The sequence below is a fragment of the Ambystoma mexicanum genome, chromosome 5p, assembly GCF_040938575.1.
Source record: "Ambystoma mexicanum isolate Mex_15411 chromosome 5p, UKY_AmexF1_1, whole genome shotgun sequence".
NCBI classification, from domain to species: domain Eukaryota; kingdom Metazoa; phylum Chordata; class Amphibia; order Caudata; family Ambystomatidae; genus Ambystoma; species Ambystoma mexicanum.
Window position 1 is genome coordinate 780,487,049 of NC_090930.1, and position 21,344 is coordinate 780,508,392.

Consider the following 21,344-nt stretch of genomic DNA (forward strand, 5'->3'; position numbering starts at 1 on the left):
GCTGATCTTTGTTCCGACTGGATGGGACAGGAATTTAGCACAGGGACCACTATTATGGCTGTGGAATTTGATGGAGGAGTGGTCATTGGTGCAGACTCTCGAACCACAACCACAGCCTACTTTTCAAACAGAGTGACGGACAAAGTGACACCAATTAATGATCAGATCTACTGCTGCTGCTCTGGATCTGCCACAGTCACTCAAGCCATTGCTCAGGCAGTTACTTACCAACTTGGATTCCACAGCATTGAGCTGGACGAGCCGCCACTGGTGAAGACAGCTGCCAACCTTTTCAAGGAGATGTGCTGCAAGTACCATGAAGATTTTATGGCCTGGATTATCGTAGCATGGTGGGACTCCAGGAAAGGTGGCCAGTTGTACAGCGTTCCCATGGGCGAGATGATGGTCCATCAGCCTTTCTCCAATGTGGGCTCTGGAAGTTCCTACATTTATGGTTTTGTGGATTCCCTTTAAAGAAGGGAGTGACAAAAGAAAAGTGTTTCACGTTTATGCCGTTGCTTGCTGGCTAATGATGGAACGTGATGGCTCCAGTGGTGGTGTGATCTGATTGGCTGCAATTACAGAATTCGGAGTCGAGCAAAAGGTCATTCTTGGCAATGAGCTGCCACCCTTTAATGTTGATTGGGAGCTTGTCTCCCCTACTTATTGTTCACGGCTGTTGTGGCACAGCAGGACCATCTGCATCTACCTTTCAAATTCCCTATTCTGTTACTTAGGTGTGTGGCAATATATACATTTGAAAAAGAAAATGAAAAAAGGGAGGTACTTGTCCTCATCGATCAAGCTCAAGTAGCTCTCCAGCGAAGACTAACTCAATTGAGCAAGTACACAGCGGCTAATAGCCTTAGAGTGAATTTCCAAAAAGGTATTTTGATCTTAACATCTGGCCGTAAAGGGACGTTAAAAAGAAGGAATAAGAAGCAAACCGTGTGGTATCTGGAGGGAAAAAGATTACCAGTGGTCGACTGGCAATAGTGGTCAACCAGACCCTGGTACTTTTGTCTTAGAATTAAAATGAAAAGACTAGCGGCTCAAGGATTGGCTCTATATAAGCACTACTAGAGATTTACAACTACCCTAGTGATCGTTTTTTATAAACAGAAGGTGGTGCCGGTCTTAACGTGTGGGGCTGAAGCGATATTAAATCTGTTCTGGAAAGTGTGGCAGATCCTCGAAGGGTGTTTTTGGAGGAGAGGATTGTTTGCTACCAAAATCTCTACCAGCTGCTATGATTAGGAATCCATTATGCAATGGAAGTCGATCTCCTTCTTCAGAAAATGCAGCATGCCTGATCACTTCCCCCGCCTCTTTTGAGATATTGAGAAATGTCGTTAGAACACACCAGAAGTGTTTGGTGGAAAAATGGCAAAAAAGTTGCAGAGACTGGCTGGCACATTTATTTACCTCACTAGGGGTTCTGATAATGAACCCTGACAGGGTTACGACAAAACAAAACTGCAGGATTGGATTGATATGCAGGCAATAATATCTAAATATGGATTTATCTTTTGATGCAAGACCGATGAATCAATTGCCTTCATACCTAGCCAAATTTCCATCCCCCGTCTATCGGGACGCATTTATGAGACTCCGTCTTAACATCCTGCAACAAGAGAAGTGCAATTTGTAAGGAAACAGGCCCCAACTTTGATCTGGAGGTTTTGTGGGAGGGGAGATAGTCGTCATACCACTTGATGGTGGCCTGTGGACCCTTATCTGAGATAAGAACTAAATACGTAGCTGATTGTGTCAACAGTATAAGCACTCAATCAGCACAGGAATTGTGGGAGAAGTTATCAATGGGTGAAAAGCTAAGTCTTATACTGGCTGCTATGAAATTTATGGACAAATTATTGAAACTTGATTCTGATTAAGGAATGATAATGATCAGGGGGATTGGTATGGAGTAGTGAAAACGATGCCATGTTTTTATATGATATATGAATGTCCATTGCTGTAAAGTGTATGAGAATGTGTGTTAAAGATTTTTATAAACCATATACAATAAAAGAAAACTAAGAAAAAAAAGGCTTATAGGTGTCCTCTGGAAAGTCTGATCAAATCCTCTGGCTAAGAAATGTGCTGCACTCTATCCCTGTAAACACAATTGTCAAATACAACATGGTAGTGCTGGGATTTCAAATGTTTAAATGTATATATTGTGATGTCACAATATACAAATGCACCTGATCATGTTGACTATGCCATAGAGAAACTCTGACTACAGGCAAAAGCAGAAGGAGCGATAGTTTCTGGCAATAAGTAACCCTAGTGAACCTGAGTGCTTTAGATTCATATTCATAATAGCACTGAAAGCCTAAAACCTAGCCACTGCATCTGGGAAATATTAGTGTTTACTAATTCTATCTCTGGAAGGAAGTATACATGTTGTGTATAGGTAGTTGGTCCGTTTATTTATTTTTATTGTTATTTATTTTGCATTTGTAAGGCGCTTATGCATCAAGTAAATTGTGTTTCAAAGTGCCCACATGGCAACAGGGAGGGAACATGGGAGTGAATCAAATATAACAATGAAAGATACAAGCAGACCTACCCTACTAGGCCTTGTGAGCATTCATTACATGCAAGTGCAGAAAGAGAGAAGGGATGGGGGAGTGGGGGATAAGTGCTAGGTGCATGAGGCGGGAAGTGCTAGGGAGTGAGCAGCTGTAAGTGCCTAGGTAGAATCGCCAGCTGCCGATAAATAAAAAAGTGCAGGTCTGTTATGGCATAGGCTGGAGGGTGCCAAGGCAAAGTGCTGGGAGGGGTGGAGATTGTAGGGGGTTGGGTGTGGGAGACCAGAACCCAGGAGGACACACAAAGACCCTGGTCACCAATCTCAGCAAGTGTGGGAATTAGCATAGGAGGGAGGAAGGAAAGGAGGAGGAGAAAAGGAAAGTCTTGAGTAGCTTCAGAAATTTGAGGAGATCCGGCTCAAGACGAAGAGGAAAGGGGAGGCTGTTCCATAGGAGGGAGCCTGCTGAGGAAAGAAATCGGCCACCAGCTTGCTCTTTGGCAAAACGCTTAACACACAGAGAGTTGGTGCCGGAGGAACCTAAAGATCTGGAGGGCGAGTAGCCCTAGAAAGCCTTGTGGATGATGCAGAGGGACTTGAAAGTGATCCTTGCAGCACCTGGGAGCCAGTGGAGAGTTTTTAGAGCTGGAGAGATGCAGTCCCTGGGATTGAGACTAATGATAAGTCTTGCAGCCCTATTCTGGATTAGCTGGACGAGTCGTAGGGAAGAATCGGTTGTGTTAAGGAAAAGGCTATTACAGTAGTCTAGACTAGAGCGAACCAGTGCCCTAGATACATTGAGCTCCTGGGGGAAAGAGAGGAAAGGAAGAATTCCTTCATAAAGAAGCTTAGAGTGGTGTTGGTTAAGCCATCATTACTATACACGTATAGCTACTTTTTCTACTGATATGATATGATATGATATGGCATTTGTAACGCGCCTATACACAAGTGTTTCAAGGCGTGACGAGGCAGGGGGGGGACAAGGGGAGAACAGAATACGATCCTACTAGGCCAGGTGTCATTCAGATCGCGCAAGTGCAAGGGTAGGGGGACTGGGAAAAGTGCAAGGGGAAGGGAAGAGGGGAAGTGCAGTACATGGTTAGTAGAATACAAGATAAGTAATAGGGCCAGCTGGTGGCAAGTGCAAGGTAAGTGCCGAGAGAAGGGGTTGTAGGATACAGAGACAGTCCCGTAGTGCAGGTAGGCAGTGCAGGGAAGAGTGGCAGGGCCAAGGACCGAGATCAGTGAGTGGCCAGTTGCAGATTCAGTGCAGGTTCGGTGATTTTAGCAGGGGAGAGAGTGTTACTCAAATAACATATTACATGAATCACCATTTTCCTCGTGTAACCACTAATAAGTAACATGCTCATTAATAATAGGTGTTTAGAGAATCCAGTGATTCTTTATTTTACTTTGTGGGCAACATACGTGCCTACAAATAGATGACAAAGAACATAAGAAGTCTCTAAATGAATAGGATGACTTAAAAGTCAACCCCCTACCCCATAACTCGATTAAATAATGGTAGGCCTCAATCACTTTAAGTATCACACTTAATTTTAAAAAGTCCTAACAATGTATTGTTTAGTTAATACTCTTTAAGATCATTCTATTCACAGTTTCACTTCATAAATACTGACATTAGGAACAAGGAGGCCATCAAATTCTCTCTGCGTACATGACCAGAGAGGAGCATTTCAGATCCAAGGACTGGTGTGCAATTTTCGTATTTAGAACATGTATGAAGAAACAAATAAGGTTCAAACTAGACACTGATATTAATTTTAATTACTTATTCTTTTTCTCCTCTCCTGTATTGTCTGCCCTTTTTTCTTTTTGCTTTTTGATTTCCTTATTTAAGCAGGTCAGTGTATTTCTAGACACTGCTTGTACGCAGCATGTGTATGATAAAGTTCAGTACTCGCATGTATTAATTTAAGGCCCTGAGGAAGCTCCTGGTAGGAGAGAAACACGTGTTGGCTTGTCTGGAATGTTATTTGTGTATTGATTTGAATATAAAAATGTTTATATGGGCTTCCAAGATGGCCGCCAGGGTGAGGAGACAGTGATCAAACATGCTTCGTATCCCCACCGTTCCAGAATAGAATTGTAAGGCTAAAAAACCCTCCCCAGGCAAGGTTTGGCACAGAAAAAGGTCTTGGAGGGAAGCCTGTGGCTGGTTCATACCCTCAGAAGAAAAGAGACAAGGGAAGCAGTGTCCGCAGACACGACTGCCAGCAGGTGAGGCATCAAATGAGTCAGAGACCGGGTGGTGCAGAACCGACCAGAAGGAAACACACAGTGGAGGGGCAGCAGCCTCAAGAATACCTAACCAGGAGGGAAGGGCGCAGAGAGAAGAGGGGACCGCTGTGCCTTCTGAGACACCCCCGGGCAGAGAAGAGTGGAGACCCAGAGGGCGGAAGGTGCGAGGCCCAGGCGTAGAATGGCCCTCGCTGTTAGGAACGGAGCAAAGCAGTTACACAGTTGCCAGCGGCCGAATACCCAGAGGGAGACAGGACCCTGCAGAGAGCTGAGCAGAATAAACGAGGAGAGGAAGAGTGGCAGCTCCCTACGGAGGTGCAGTGCGGAACAGAAGAGGTACAGCTGGCATCGCAGGGTGCCCAAGCGAAGCGGTAGACAGCAGCAGTGGAGAGAGACCGGAGCCGCATGACAACAGGGACCTGGATCTGGAGGAGGAGATAAGGAAGCAGCAGGTCAGTGAGAGTCTTGGGGGAGACAGAGAGGGAGTCGGGAGGAAGAGAGAGAAAGGCTGCGTATGCAGCTAGGTGAGAAGCAGCGCCCCAACTCCGGCCCCAGCAACGGGAATGCGGTAAGTACCCTGGGCGGAGTGGCTGTCTCATAAGGCCCCAAGCCTGACCTGAAAGGGGAAAAGGAAGGCTTGCTGGAACCTGGTCCCCCTGTCCCCAGCCAAGGCTTGAAAGACAAGGAAACCACAGTTGGGGGGGCTGTACCAATGCATTACAGCAGAAAGATGCAAAGAAGAGCCACAAGACCCCCCACCCCCAGAATACAACAGATAACAGATCAAGGCAGTGAGCAGCAAAGAGGCCCGGAACGCTCTAGAGCCGGAAGCCCCAGTGGTGCATTCAGCAAGGGGTAGCTGGATCCTTCGAGGGGGATGGAGTCAAGTGTGGACACCCCCCACCTGGGAAAAAAGGAAGAAAAAACAGAATGTGCCCTAGGACTGAATCTCTGGGGCAGCAGGGTCGTGAACAAGACCTATACCAAGGGAGAGGCAAAGGATCAACATACCCCCCTCATCCCCAATCAGACACACGGATACAACCTAAGATGTCAAAAACCAGGGGAAAGGAGCCCCAGACCCCAGCAAAAGGGCACAAAAAGAGCGATGGAGGGGCAATTCAGAAAATGTGGAGGAGAGAGTGGGAAATTATCCCGGACAGTGACATGTGCGAGGGCAGCAATGAAGAAGATACCCCCCATGAGAAAACCCAGGAAGAAAGAGGGGTAATGCAAAGGTTCATGGAGCAATGCTTCCAAAATTTCGGGGATAGGACGTCAAGTATGATGCAATTGCAACTAGACAAAATAAAGGAGGATCTGACCGGGGCAATAAAGGAGGTCAAGAGTGAACTTTATTCTCTGGAGGCAAGAGTAAATACTAACGAAAAAGCCTTGCAGGAGCTGGCTGACGACAATCATGAAGTGGATGAAATGATGGAACATCGGGCCAGGGTCAGACACACAATCTAGAGATCCAGCCGAAGATCTTGAAAATAGGTCTATAAGGGCAAATATCAAGATTAAATATATCCCTGAGTCAGTGGAAGATGCCGATCTGCGACAAACAGTGAAACAATTATTTGCATCACTGACAGACTCATCAGACGCAGAGAAAATCCTGACAGACAGACTACATAGGGTCGGGCCAAAGAGGAATTAACCGGGAGCCAGACCTAAGGATGTCCTGGTGGCGATGCACAGATTTACACAGAAAGAGAACACTTTAGCGACAGCTGGAAGATCTGATGAGCTCAAAGTTAACAAGGCCACAGTTCAACTGTACCAGGACTTGTCCCAGACCACAATCACCAAAATATGGATGATGCGCCCGATAGTCCAAGAACTGGTGAAGCGAAACATAAGATATAAATGGACCTTCCCCTTTGGCCTTATATTCGAACTGGACAACCGACAAAGGAGAATAACCACATGGGAGGAGGGCGCAGACATCCTGGGCTTGGCGATAGACCAGACATATAGCGAATTGCAGGAACCAGAAAGGGATCCGCCGAAAAGGAAGGCTGGGGAGTGGTCAACCCAGGAATCGAAGAAGAAAACAAGTTAAAAAAGGGTCCCAAAAGGCCCAACTCTTCCAGCAGAAGAAGCAACACACCACTCGGGGGCCCCAGAAAGAGGAACCAAAAAGTAAAGCTCATCAAGACGCCAAGGTATAAAACAAGAAGGCCTGGGGAGGGGCAAAGATAACATGCGCAGGGGTGGGGAGGTGAAGGGGGACAGTTTGGTAGAGCCACATGGGTCAGGGTGGGCCCCCCACGGGGAGCTCCGGGGGGAAATGGGCACAACACCCGAGAAGAATATTCGGAGGGTCTAGAGGCTGATCGAGCCACCCCAGGGAAAGGGGGGGAGGGAGGGAACCAGGTACGGAAGACATAATGAGGCCAAAAAAGGAAGGGGAGGGTGCGAGAAACCATTAAGCAATGGATATGATATGATATGATATGATATGGCATTTGTAACGCGCCTATACACAGGTGTTTCAAGGCGTGACGAGGCAGGGAGGGGGGAACAAGGGGAAGACAGACAATGATCCTACTAGGCCAGGTATCATTCAGACCGCGCAAGTGCAGTGGTAGGTGAAGGGAAAAGTGCAAGGGGAAGGGGAGGAGGGAAGTGCAGTACAAGTAAGTAGAATAAAAAAAATATATATATAAAATAAATAAATAAATAGGGCCAGCTGGTGGCAAGTGAAGGTAAGTGGAGACAAGTGCTGGGAAGGGGGGGCTGTAGGGATACAGAGACAGTCCCGCAGTGCAGGGGTTGCCAGGGAGGCAGTGCAATTGGAGAGTGGCTGGGCCCAGGACCGAGGTCGGTGAGAGTGGGCCAGTTGCAGATTCAGTGCAATTTCAATGAAGAATTTAGCAGGGGAGAGGGACAGAGAAAGCAGAAGCAAAGAGGAAGGTTTTGAGGTGCTTCCGGAACTGGAGATGGTTCTCCTCAAATTTCAGGGAGGCGGGAAGGCTGTTCCAGAAGGAGGCCCCTGCCGCGGAGAGAGATCTACCCCCAGCTCGTTGCTTTGAGAAGCGGCTGACCCTGAGGGAGTTGGAGACGGATGAGCGAAGGGCTTGGGAAGGAAGATATTTAGGAAGAGAGAGTTGAAGGTATTTAGGCCCCAGGCCCCAGAAGGCCTTGTGGACAATGCAGAGGGTTTTGAACTGAATCCTCGCAGCCACTGGGAGCCAATGTAGAGATTTCAGTCCTGGAGAGATACGGTCCCTGGGCTTGAGGCCAAGGACAAGTCTCGCAGTTCTGTTCTGGATGAGTTGCAGAGGGCGGAGAGTGGAGGCAGGCAGATTAAGATAGGGCCTGTTACAGTAGTCCAGCTTCAAGAGAACCAGGGCTCGGGAGACAGTGAGCTTCTGGGGGAAGGAGAGGAAGGGAAGAATACCTCTGAGGAGGTGCAGCTGGTAGTGTGACTTCTTAGAGACGTCAGATATGTGAGGAGAGAAGGAGAGTGTGGAGTTGAAGATGACCCCGAGGTTTTTTGCCTTGCAGGTAGGAGCAGGAAGAGGGCCAAGAGAGGCAGGCCAGAGAGCTGCAGGGAAGGAGGGAGTGGGTGTGCCGATGAGTAGAATCTCAGTCTTACTGGCATAAAGGCAGAGGTCATTGGCGGCACACCATTCCTGGATAGCAGACAGACAGTCAGAAATGAGGGAAGGAGAGGAGGAGGCCGAGGGTAGCCTGAAAATGAGCTGGGTATCGTCCGCATAGCACTGAAAGTTGAGGCAGAGGGCGGCGATGCAGTGGGCAAGGAGTGCCAGATAGTGGTTGAAAAGCCAGGGAGAGAGATTAGATTCCTAGGGAACACCACAGGTGGAGAAGAAGACGTGAGAGAGGAAGGACCCAAGTTGGACCTGGGAGGGTCGATTGGAAAGGAAAGAAGTCAGCCACGCCAGAGCCTGACCAGTGATACCCAGAGCAGAATGAGAACACAAGGGGTGTTGGAGTCGAGGTTCAAGAGCAGTTTCTCACGGATGTTCAGGAGAGCAGTTTCCGTGCTTCTGGCCGCTCTGAAGCCAGATTGATGGTCATGAAGACTACCAACAGATTCAGCATGGAGGTTAAGCTGGGAGATGGCCCGTTTCTCCAGGAGCTTGCCCAGGAAGGGAGTGATGGAGATTGGGTGATAGTTAGCCGGGCAGGAGGGGTAGGAAGAGGGTTTCTTAAGAAGAGGGTGCACAAGGAAAGGGGGATAAAAGTTATCTCTCTGAAAATAAGGGGGCTCAACTCGCCAGTCAAGAGGAAAAGACAAGACCACTATCTAGCTAGGGAAATCCTGGATATAGAAGCCCTGCAGGAAACACGCATACAAGAAAAATACAAATTCAGAATTCGACTGCAAGGTTATGACCGAATACAACAGTCAAATGGCCCAGAGAAGAAAGGAGGAACCCTCATCCTTATAGTGTTGAAAAACAATCTGGAACTTAACATAACAGGGGTGAGTAGGGACAAAGAGGGGAGGTTCATAGCATTAAATCAGGGAGGGAGACAGACAATAACCAATAACCCTAGTCTCACTCTATGCCCCTAATACGGCACATGACCACTTTATACAGGCAATGACGAACAAACTGAAAGGGTTCGCCAAGGTGAACATGATATTAGTAGGAGGCTTCAATATTGTGTGGGACTCAGAGAGGGAGAAGAACGGGAGAATCTACCAGACCCAAACCAAGCCCTCGAAAGAACTCCACACAATATTCACACACAATATCCAAATATCCAAACAACCAGCGGGGCAATGAAGGTGGAGGTATCCGGCATATATCTTTAAGGATCAAATTCTGAAGAAGGATCTAAGGGAGGGGATAGATCAGTAATTTCATATGAATGAGAACCAGTAAATAGACCCCCGAGTTGTCTGGGATGCATTCAAGGCTACTATCAGAGGAAAGATAACAGCGATTAAAGCAAGACGAGAGAGGGAGATTAGGCAGACAGAAATATACCTGGAGGACAAACTGAAGGCACTCACCCAAAAAATGGCAGCCAAACCCTCAGGGGAAGTAAGTAAGGAATTCAGAGAGGTTAGAGGTCAACTGGAAATGTTACAAACAAGCAGGGAAGAGAGGTCCCTGATGCACCTCAAACAGAAATACTATATTAAGGCAAATAAAGCGGACAGATTACTTGCCAGAATACGCTGAATTAAAGAAAAAGAGAGAACCATACTAAAAATAAAGACAGCAGAGGGGGAGGACCGTACCGACATTAAGTCCATCAAGAGGGCGCACTTCTATGGGAATGTCTACAAATCAGAGGTACCAAATGAGGGGAGCCAGCGGGAATATTTAGAGAAGTGTAACCTACCTAAGATAACGCCACAAGAAAGGGAAGAATTAGAGAAAGGGATAACAAGAGAGGAGGTGCTTAGAGCATTCACAGCGCTCCCCCCAATAAAGCTCCGGGACCAGATGGCTTCACAGCAGAATTTTATAAAACCTACAAGGAGATCCTGGTCCCACGGCTGACCACCTTATTCAACAGATTTGCAATGGGGGGGATAACATCCTCATTGGAGGAGACAAAAGTGATATTGTTGTCAAAAGCAGGGAAAATGCAATATGCGGCTTATATAGTCCAATCGCGCTTACACCTTATTATTTTGGACACCAAAATATATACTGAGATCCTGGAATCCTGATTAGACCCCTTCTCCCCAGCCTGATATACCATGATCAGTCGGGCTTTATACGTGGGAGACAAACTCACGATAACACAAGAAGAATCGGACATATTATAGAGAAGGTCAACAAATCACGTACCGAGACCCTAGTGCTGGCATTACACAAAGAAAAAGCATTCAATAGGGTGGAAAGGGGGTTTCTCTTTCTCACCATGCATAAAATGGGATTCAGGGAGACATTTATAGCAAAATCGCAGCCATCTACCAAAACCCATCTCTGCGTCTACTCATAAATGGAGAACTCTTGGAGCCGGTGGCAGTAACTAGGGGTACGAAGCAGGGCTGTCCCCGCTAATACATCTAGAACCTCTCCTGAGTAAGATTAGGGGCACCCATTAAAATACACAGGGTACCATTTGGGTGGAAGATGTATAAAGTCACAGCATTTGCGGACGATATGCAGCTGACAATCCCCAACCCAGAAAAGTCCCTTAAGGCAGTGGACGGTGTCCTTGACCAGTTCGGGAAGGTAGCCGGGCAGAAAATAAACAAGGGCAAGTCGAAGGTGCTGATTTTGCAGATGTCACCAGAAAGGGAAAGGGAGATTAGACCCAGAAAACCACACAAGTGGGCTCCTAACAAGCTAAAATATTTAGGAATATACATTACTTAAACTATAGATCAGCTATTTGAAGTGAACTACCCACCTCTACTGGAAACCATCAAACTTATGCTACACAGGTGGAGTCCCCTCTCCGTATCCTGGCTGGGCAGAATAAAAGCCATAAAAATGTCAGTGATGCCGAAAATGTTACATATGTTCATGGCTATCTCACCAAGGGTGCAGATGGCATTCTTCTGAGCTATACACAAAAACACACAGGCCCATATATGGGTGCAGAAGAAACCAAGAATCTCATACAGGGTGATGCTGCAGCCCAGGCGCAAAGGGAGACTGGGAGAATCAGACCCTGTTGCATACTACCAAGAGGCCCAAATTAGAATATTGAGGAATTGGGCAAACAAGGACATAGGGAAAAAGTGGAGGGACATGGATAGAGCGGTGGTGGGGGAGGATCCAGAGGGGGTTCTGCGGCTGCCCCAGGCAGACAGACTGCGAAATATGTACTGCAGTGACATTGAAGCCCTGGTGGGGCAAACGTGGGACGATCTGGTAAAGCAATCAAAGATAACCATGTTCTCCTCAACGCTCACCCCAATTTTCAGGAACCCACGGTTCATGACAGGGGGCGACAGGAGGGACTTTGTAAAGTGGCAGGAAGGGATGTGTACGAAGATAAGGGATTTGTTACAAGAAGCAGAGATAAAAACCTTCCACCAATGTAAAAGTGACTTCGGGCTAGAGGAAGCAGAGAGATTCTGCTCTGCCATACTGAGACACTGGGCCATAAACCCTAAGATAAGACAGGCAGCGAGAAGAGAGTTAACCCCTTTTGAGAAATAAGTGACCTCCAACTCCGGTGACAAACATCTGGTATGAAACATTTATATACTGTTTAAAGAGTGGGATGAATCCGGGATAACAAGGTTTATGATTAACTAGGAGAAGGAAGCCACGGAAGAGATAGATATGGACCAGTGGAATAATCTATGGGCAGGTATTCCTAGGCTGGCACAATCGCTACAAATCCAAGAGATCTGTATCAAAATGATGAATCAATTGCACCTCACCTGCACTAGACTGTCAGAAATATACCGGACATCATCCGGATTGTGTTGGAGGGGATGCAGAGAGGAAGGAACCTGGGAACACGTATGGTGGCTATGTACAGTAATAGAACACCATTGGGAAATGATCCAAGAAGCTATTAGGGGCATGCTGGGCACAGAGAAGACTCCAAATAAGGGGCTGTTCATAATGGGCATGGACAGAGAGCTGGACAAGTTAACAACGAGGGTGCAGAGGAAAATGTACGTCATCCTGGTAATGGCAGGGGCCCTACTAGTAGCCTGTAAATGGAAAGAAAAAGAGGCACCCTCAGAACATGAATGGATGGGCAAAATTTGGAACCTGGTAGCCATGGAAAAAGTAACAAACACAATCAGGGGAGAGCACCAGAAATTCCTTATGGACTGGGACATAGTGTTACAATTCCTAATGAAAGACTCAAGGAAAGCATGGTGTCCAAGGAGGATGCAGCTTTCGGGTCTGGTCTGAGGACCATCACATTCACAAGGCTAAGAGGAGACTCGCAGGACCCTCTGTGAAGAAGAAGGATAAGGACGTTTGGCAAGATTCTCAGGAAAAGGTGGAAGGGAAAGCAAAGGACCTGGGAAGAAGGGGAAGGGAGAAGTGGTTGGGTGGGGGAAAGGGGAGGTTTTTTGTTTCATATTATGTTTCAAAATGGCAATAAAAAATGAATATGAAAAAAACATGTTTTATCTGATCACTTCATAAATATATATTGACACATATTCTCTAGATTAAAACATTTGTTATAAATACTTTGAATGTTTGTGAGTAGAAGCAATGATGATATACTATTAGAAACTGTAAGGGTGGGTTAAGCAACTGCACTGCACATTTAAATGTCGTTTTCCTTGAATGATTTTGCGCACATGAAAAAAGCAATCCTTATATTGGTTTAAAGATTACTTTAATTTGTTGGCTCACTTTTCAGGGAAATAGTAACCATTTCTGTGCATTTAAACTACACGTTTCTCCTGTTGAAATCTGAAGACAGCTTTACCGGGAATAAAGACGTTGATATTTAGAGGCGCACAGTGCTAACTTTAAATTGCCCCGATTACCTTACAAATAGTTGTTTACATAGAAAGAAAAAAAAGTAATTCTTACACTTTAAACTTCATTGGCTGCAGAAGAAGTATGCATAGAATTCAGTCCTGATTTCCCCCTTTTTCTACAGGTCCATACAACTGGCAAGAAACTGAGACATACTCAAACAATGGGAAGCAGTTTTCCTCACACCTGTATCTTTGAACAATTTTAGACATGTGCAGGGAAGGTGTGAGAAAGCACATCACTCTTCCCACAAACTGTGTGATTTTGATTCTTACCTTTTGGAATATCTTTACAATAGCATCATTTTTTTCTTACTGGGTTCCACTGATTAGATTTGTTGTGCTTAAGTATTTGGGCATGTTACATATTACATGCAAAACACTGGGTGACTACCATGGCCCTGCTTGAAATGTAATTTCCGTGCAGAAGAGAAGTAATTCCCAATGTTTCACTATATGCCTATTTACAAGGAAATCAACTGAATTTCTTGCATGCTTCTTCCTGCAGCCAATGGAGTTTAACATGGAAGAATCTCTTGTGTTTTTCTTTCTATGTAAAAGGTATGTCCAGCTCTGTGTGTGATTGTCTGCCTTGCTTGTTTGTCACGTGACCCACCATCTGATGACCTGCATCGTCTTTGTAGCATTATGGGAAGAGTGTTCATTTATTTAAAATGTAATACATCTATATAAATATTTTAAATATTGTAACACTATATATTGATATTATAAAAGTGTTTTATTGTTGGGGGGATTGTTTAACGTGTCTGCTATTTTGTGCCCAAATTACTAATTTTCATGTAAACTGTGTGTGCATTGTGTTAGATGGATCTACATTTTGTAACTCTACATATATGTCACTCAACCTTACGGAATAGATTTTTTTAGTACCCAACAATATGGACTCGGGCATTTGATCTGAATCGGTTGTGCATAACCCCAGTTCTGGAAAGTACAACCATAGAGATACTGCTGGCGAAGGGAGGCTAGCTTGCTGCTGGGAATCAGAAATGTGAACCTACTGTCCATTGCATATTCATGGCCCCACCCCTTTCTGAAGACTTGGTGCCTGCATGAGAACACACCCACTGCAAGTTTCTCGGGCCCATTAATGAACGCTTTGATCAGAATGAGCTTTCTTTGGCACACTGCCTTCGGAGACTTGGCATATCAATTATGCATCAATCGCCCCATACATTAACTCTTGGCTCAGGTTAATAAACTGACAGTGCTGTTTACTAAGACGCGAAAGGGGAAAAGAACGAGTCCAAAAATCCAAAACGAGTTTGCAAGAACCGCCCCCGCATCAGTGCACAAGTACAGCAGCAGACATTGTTTACTGAGGTGGGAAGTATACTGCGTCATTCAGACTGTATGTGGTTTATTACCCAGCTAGTTTACCCTGTACACTGAAACCTATGAATGTTTATAAACTGGAATTTAAAATAGAATGCAGAATATATTTCTCAGATGAATGCACTACATATATTCTGTTGATGGCTTTCAGGAGCTGAATAAATAACTGCATAACTATGAATATCTTCCCCAGTTTTTACCAATCCAAGGTTACTTATGTATTCTAGAAACGAAAAGCAAATATGCATATAAATGAGCCATGCATTAGTCTATCCTGGTTTGCATTTGTATTATTGTGAGTTTCAAAAGGAAGGCCATTCGCAATAGTGATGCCGGTTCATGAGGCACGATCCTTGTGGCAAATGTCTGCTGACTGTGTATGCCAATTCGTAGGACGACCCCATGAGAAGTGGGTTCGTGATTTGGGTGTCACCAGGTGACGCAGCTGCGCCCCCTATGGTTTCCCTTGCTACCCCTAAACATTTTTTAAAAAATACTTTAAGCTCCTCGGCCGTGGCCAGAGCCACGTGGCTCTTTATTTCTGGAGTGGCTGGCTTTCTTGTTCAGACCTCGTGAAAAATAAACAGGGAGTTCCACAAGTGTAACACTTTGAGAAGCGACCCTAAACAAGAAAGAATAGGAATAACAAATAATTTGTCTTTCTGGAATTCTGTACAATAATTGCTAGACTCATTAAAGGTTTATTTCAGGCACACTTCAGGGGGCGAGTCACTGATATTCAGGGTCATTCATAGATTTCAGCGCAGAGGCAGTGCATGCGAGCAGCGCAGAGAGGTAGCGTGCACCAGCGTGCGCCAGCTGTGTGCGCTAAACAGCATTCTGGCGCACCGCATATTCATGGAATATCAAAGCCATTTTGAGCGCTGGGGCAGAGAACATCCCGCAGCGCCAATTACGCCCCCAAGAACGCCCCTTGCGCAAGGATAAGGCATTGAAATCCCCAATGCAGCGCAAAGGGCTGCGCTAACCGTGCACCAGTTCACAGGGACGGTACAGTGCATTTGGGGGGTGCGCGGGAAGTTTCACACGCGATAGGCCTTGGGCGAGCGGGCTATGTGTATTCTGAGGGGTGCGCAAGGAGTATCACACGCGATAGGCCTTGTGCGAGCGGGGTACGTGTATCTTGGGGGTGCGCGGGAAGTTTCACACACGATAGGCCTTGGGCGAGTGGGGTACGTGTATTTTGGGGTGCATGTGCAGTTTCACATGCGATTTCACTGGTCCAGTGGGGTACGTGTGTTACTGGGGGTGCGCGGGGAGTATCACACGCGATATGCCTTATGCGAGCGGGGTATGTGTATCTTGGGGCTGCGCAGGAGGTTTCACATGCGATAGGCCTTGGGTCAGAGGCAACTCGACAGGGTGCCCAGGTGATACATGGGCCGGAAGATGGCACGGAGGACGACTGGTGCATAGGGGGTTCAGGTGAGGAGGGGGTCGGTACAAGGTCCAGCACACAGAGGAATCCAGCACTGGTGACACGTCCTAGTAGGTCGATGCGGTCAAAGAGGCATCCGAGATAACGTGCAGTGTCTTCACGAAAACACTGCAGGTCATCCCGCATGCCCGTTGATGCAACGCCATCCCAGCCAGGACAGGCTCAACATGGTCCCGGATTGACACGTCCGCAGAGAGAGGAAGGCCAGTTGTTGTGCGCTCATCCCCTCCCTGAAAACGGGTCTGGACGTAGGCATCCCTGCTGGTGCGGGATTATGCAGTCGCAGGATAGGGGGCTGGATTACACACAAGCACCTCCGCGGCAGCCTGTGCTTCCTCCTGTCCCTGCCCCTGGACTGCACCACCAGCACCAGTGGAATCCCCCCTCCAGACCCTGTATGTGTCCCTTCCACGGCCTCCTCCTCAACCAAACCCCCCACCAACCCGGATGACTCTGTGCCATCTTCCTCCATCAGACCCTGTGGGGTCTTAGCTGCCCCTTCTGCTGCCAAGGAGACCACCTCCAACCTCCGCCTCTTGGACCTACCCTTGGCAGTTGCGGCCACAGACGTGGCACCAGACTCCTCACTCCCCGACGAGATGACAACATGGGAGGAGGGCCGGGCGTTGGGTCTCCGGCTGGCGGTGTGATCCCTGCCGCTTTGCTCCACAGCACCGTCTCTGCCCTCTTCATCAGTTGACGCTGCAGACAGGGAGAGATAGAACACAGGCATCAGGGCACTGTACAATGGTCTGATAAACACATGACAGTTGTCCATGAGTGGCAGTGTCAAACTTCATACATGGCATCACATTCCCCAAAACACATGTCATTTGAACTCACACACATGAGCACATCAACAGGAATGTTGCACCAGGCAGCACAATCCATACGCAAACAACAGCATGAGCAACCGAAGGTGAGCCTCACCTCACATGCAACACGGGGAGTGCAGAACACATGCACACACACCACCAGACATACATGGATCTGTACATCTCCACCACCTGTCGCAGTGATAAGATCGCCATCCCTGTCACATCTGGCAATCAGCCTCCTGCATGTCACTCTCACATGCATCCATGGTGTATCACAGTTGCACACTTGTAAAATAAACACACATGCACATGTACATAGTGCAGATACATGCAGGTGGAACCACCACCCATGTATGACACCACAACCATGCCACTGTACATACACAGAAATGTAAAAATGTGTGCACCCACACCTGCATTTGGCCAGCATGCTTACCAACACATATATCATTGATGTGTCTCACACATGAGAGGACTCACATGCGGCAGGCTCATTTCCTGTACATACACATGCATACATGGCCCTACACAGACATATGTACAACCTGCACACTCCTGCCACACCTCAACATGCACAGCGTCCAATCAGTACGCATGTACACTTACCACTCGACTCCAGACGGGTCTGCCTCTCAAGGACCTGGAGGTGGAATGCTGGGCGTATATGTTCCAGGACCCTCACCTGGTTGTTGGTTAGGCGGACCCGGCACCCTTTGGCATCCGCTGCCTTCAAGAGGCACCGGGCCTTGTTGAGGGTCCTGGACCTGAAGTCCTCCCAGCGCTTCCGGACGTGTTGAATTTCGCAGACTTCCACCCCCTCTACGTTGATGGCAGTCACAATGTCCATCCAGATCCTCTTCCATCCTTCATTGTCGGCGTGCAAACTTCCAAAGAGGGATTCATAATGCCTCAGGACTCGCTCCACCAGGATATCAACTTCACTGGCACTGAAGCTGGTAGCCCTCTGCCTCTCTGGCTGGGGGTTGCAAGTGGTGCCAGATGGTGTTGTGTCCGACATGGCAACCCCAGAGGCAGGTGTGGGTGGGCAACTGGGTCCTGGGGCTGGGCTGTGGAGCAATGGTATACCAGTCGGTAGTCTTCTGTTCCAGCAGGGGTGGTCACAGCAACTGCACCCCTGCAGATGGCTGACGTGCAAGCACCAAACAGCAGGGCACATGGGCAGCAGGCAGGCAGGCAGCAGCAGTTGGCAGGTGAGAGCGTGCACGGGACTCTGGGGGGCAGGAAAATGGCCTTCTGGGCATGAGTGTGGTCTTCCGAGTGTTGTTGCGTGGCCAGCTTGATACGGAGTGATTTGGCACGTGAAAAAACTGCACGTCTGCGTGTAATTCGAGGAAAGGCCGGTAGAGCGTAAGCGCGTCTGTGATGTGACACGCTAGGGCGTTTCCCTCAACACGGGTGCATGTTGATTGTACACGTGCAAAAACTGCACATCCGGGAGTCACTGCGTGCAATTGGAGGAAAGGACCTTAGCGTGTACGTGCATAAGTGACGTTGCACATGTGGGATGGCTTAAAAGGTACGTGTAGGACGCCATTTTCTAGTACATGCTTTTTGTGGAGAGCAAGCGGGTGATTCTTTTACTTCTTGTAGGTTCAAACGCGATAACTTCACAACGGTTCCAGTTCGTACTCCCTGTTTACTCAGACAGCGTTAAATTCTTCTTTTGGCGGGGTGTTGCCAATGCGCACACGCGTGTCTTTTTCACGTTCTTTTTACCAGGCAGACAGTGAGTCGCGCATGTATTTTCCAACTGTGGTTGCCCCCATGTGCCGCGTACCCATTCAGAGGTCATTGCAGGCTGCGTGTACCACGCGTACGCTTATTTTTGTGTTTCTGGGTGCCACAGCGTAGTGCGGGTTCATTTTTCCACGCACGTGGTCTACCAGGGTTTGCGTGCATGTTAAATATTGTTTTTGGGGTGCCTGTGCATTGCGTGACCCGTCATCTTCCCCCAGGGGTCACAGACAGCCTTGCTAGAGCACTAGGGTACGAATTCCATATAGTACCCTACCCCTTTCACCCCAATTGCCAAGGACAATTGTTTACTGCAACTCCCAAACGCACAACAACATCAGTGCCATGGTTGGGAGGTGACCAAGCAATAAGGGAGGCCAAGGTGGGGGGCATGGCTACGAGGGCCATGTAGGAGGATGCGATCTGGAGGAGCTCCCAAGATCCTGAAATGATCCTGGCGAAATAGTGCATAACGACGTGCCTATGACTGCTGAAAACACACATGTTGGTGTGTGAACGGACTGACTGCGCTCAGTGAACTTTTGAAACGCGTGGGAGGAATGGTGGAGGAGTTTTGTGGGAAAAGGATAAGGAGCGCCGGAGACGGAAGACGAAACAAAATGGCCGATCGACGACTGGAACAAAGGAAGGAGCAGGCCGCATGGTGGTCGCGCAATAGGAGCGGACTGTGTGCGTACTTGTAACTGGTGCGAAACGCAGGTCCCCTATGTTGGGATACTGGTGCGAATCGGCCTGTATTCCTAGAGTGTTCTACTACTGTACTGGCGTAGGCCTTTGGGCATGTAATAGAGGGCTGAGGCCGCACTATGATGCATCGAAGTAGCGAGACACTGTGCATGGAAAGCTTGGCGTGAGAAGCTCACAGAATTTGTGGATTGTGCGTGCCCCTCCCCACCCCGTGGAGCTGCCGGAGTGGGGCTTATGTGGCTACATGTGAAAGCACGGCCCATGGTAGCGGACAGGTCTCGCCTGGGGGTGTCTCGAGAGTGGCCCCCTGGAATGTGCCCAGCCGATGCAGAATCATGTCTAATAGAACTGTGAGACCGAAGGCGAAGCAGCCCGCGTTGGACGGCTTCGCCAAGATGTCCCCTGGTCTGGAAAGTTCCAAGAGCAAGGATAAATCGCCTGCAGGCGGCATGCCTGTGATGGGCACTAACCAGGAGGTCCTGGCTCCGATTGCGGACCTGAAAGCGGCCTGGGAGGCTAAACTTGAACTGGCTGTTACTAAGCTGAAAACGACATTGGACCTTAAGGTCGGTGAGGTGCAGGAAGAGGTGAATTTACTTCGACAGGACGTCATGTCTCTGGCGGAGCGCACTGAGACCCTCGAGAAAGAGGTGAGCCCGAACACCGTGGATTGTGCCTCCAAGAAGGCCGAATTACACGTCCTGGTGCAGAGAGTGGGCAACTTGGAGAACAGGGCGGAGAAGGCGGATGGACGCGCCCGACGGAATAACATTCGCATCGTGGGCCTGCCAGAACGATCAGAGGGCACGATCCCTCAGAGTTCATCGAATCTATGCTGTTGCAGGAGATACCTGGAGGAGCTTTATCTCAGGGATTCACGGTGGAACGTGCGCATAGAGCTCTGACAAGGAAGCCGCCTCTGGGAAACCCATCTAGGCCAGTAATTGCCAAAATCCTTAATTACCGGGATCGGGAGAGGATATTAGAACACTTCCGCAAGGGTGGAACGATCAAACGAGGGGCGGCAAACATAACGGCCTACCCGGACTATACCCTGATGGTGCAGCGTAGTCGTATGAACTTTGGGACGGTAAAGCGGGGATTGAGAGAGGCGGGCCATAAATACATGTTGTGTATCTGGCGAAATTGAAAGTCTTTCATAAACACAGGACTTTGTTTTTTGAGACTCCGGAGGACGCCATGGTATGGCTCGACACGCAGGGATGCCCCCAGAAGCCTGACGTTTGGATGGGAAGAGGAGATGGAGGAGATAAGTAGTGCACAAGGAGGGCGCCACACGATGGCATGGAATAGGACTCTGGGACTTGATTATAGTAATTTGAGCGGCCTTAGACAGAGAAGGCCAGACCGTTAAACAACATGTTATGAGCGGTGTTACTATTGCTGTTTTTTAGGGGAGCCTTGCAGAGCGAATCTCTTTACCCCATTTAGTAATCTTAGTTAAGTGGCTATTAGGGCGACTTCACCCAACTGAGCTCTGGGCATTGGTTGGTGCTTGCAGGGCTAGATGTGCGGGTGCCTGAGCTCCATGGAAGGAGCTGGGCAGCAGTTGGGGAGTGTGGTGTTGGGGAAGGGAATGGTGGAGGGTGGGGAGGGGAGTGGGGAGTTTGGGGTGTACATAGTTATGGGAAGTCCGAGTTTGTATATGAGGTCACAAGAAAGAGCTAGAGGGTTGTATCTGTATCGCGTGGGCAGGTGGGATTGGCTGCACGGAAGGAGGGAGGATACTTATGAGCTATGGGGGATCTTAAGATCGTAACGTGGAATGTCAGGGGACTCAATAGTTACCTCAAGAGGAACAAGGTCATGATGTATTTGAAAAGACAGAAGATTGATATTGCACTGTTGCAGGAGCCCCATCTGACGCGGGAAAAGCTGGAGCTGGTGGGGAAGAAGTGGAGAGGTATTGTAGTGGGTTCTCTGTATTCTGCCTACGCTAGGCGAGTGTTGGTCTGGGTGGAACCGCACGTTCCGCTCCAACTTACACAGGAGGTGGTGGATACAGAGGGGAGG

The 21,344-nt window shown here is 48.1% G+C and overlaps 1 protein-coding gene and 1 pseudogene across 1 annotated transcript in view; both read left to right on the plus strand.

Annotated features, from left to right (window-relative positions):
- The window catches only part of STAC (SH3 and cysteine rich domain), a 1,207,284-nt gene that overhangs the window by 893,880 nt on the left and 292,060 nt on the right, over positions 1 to 21,344 (plus strand). The window lies entirely within an intron of this gene.
- LOC138481592 (proteasome subunit beta type-6 pseudogene) lies at positions 22 to 530 on the plus strand (annotated as a pseudogene).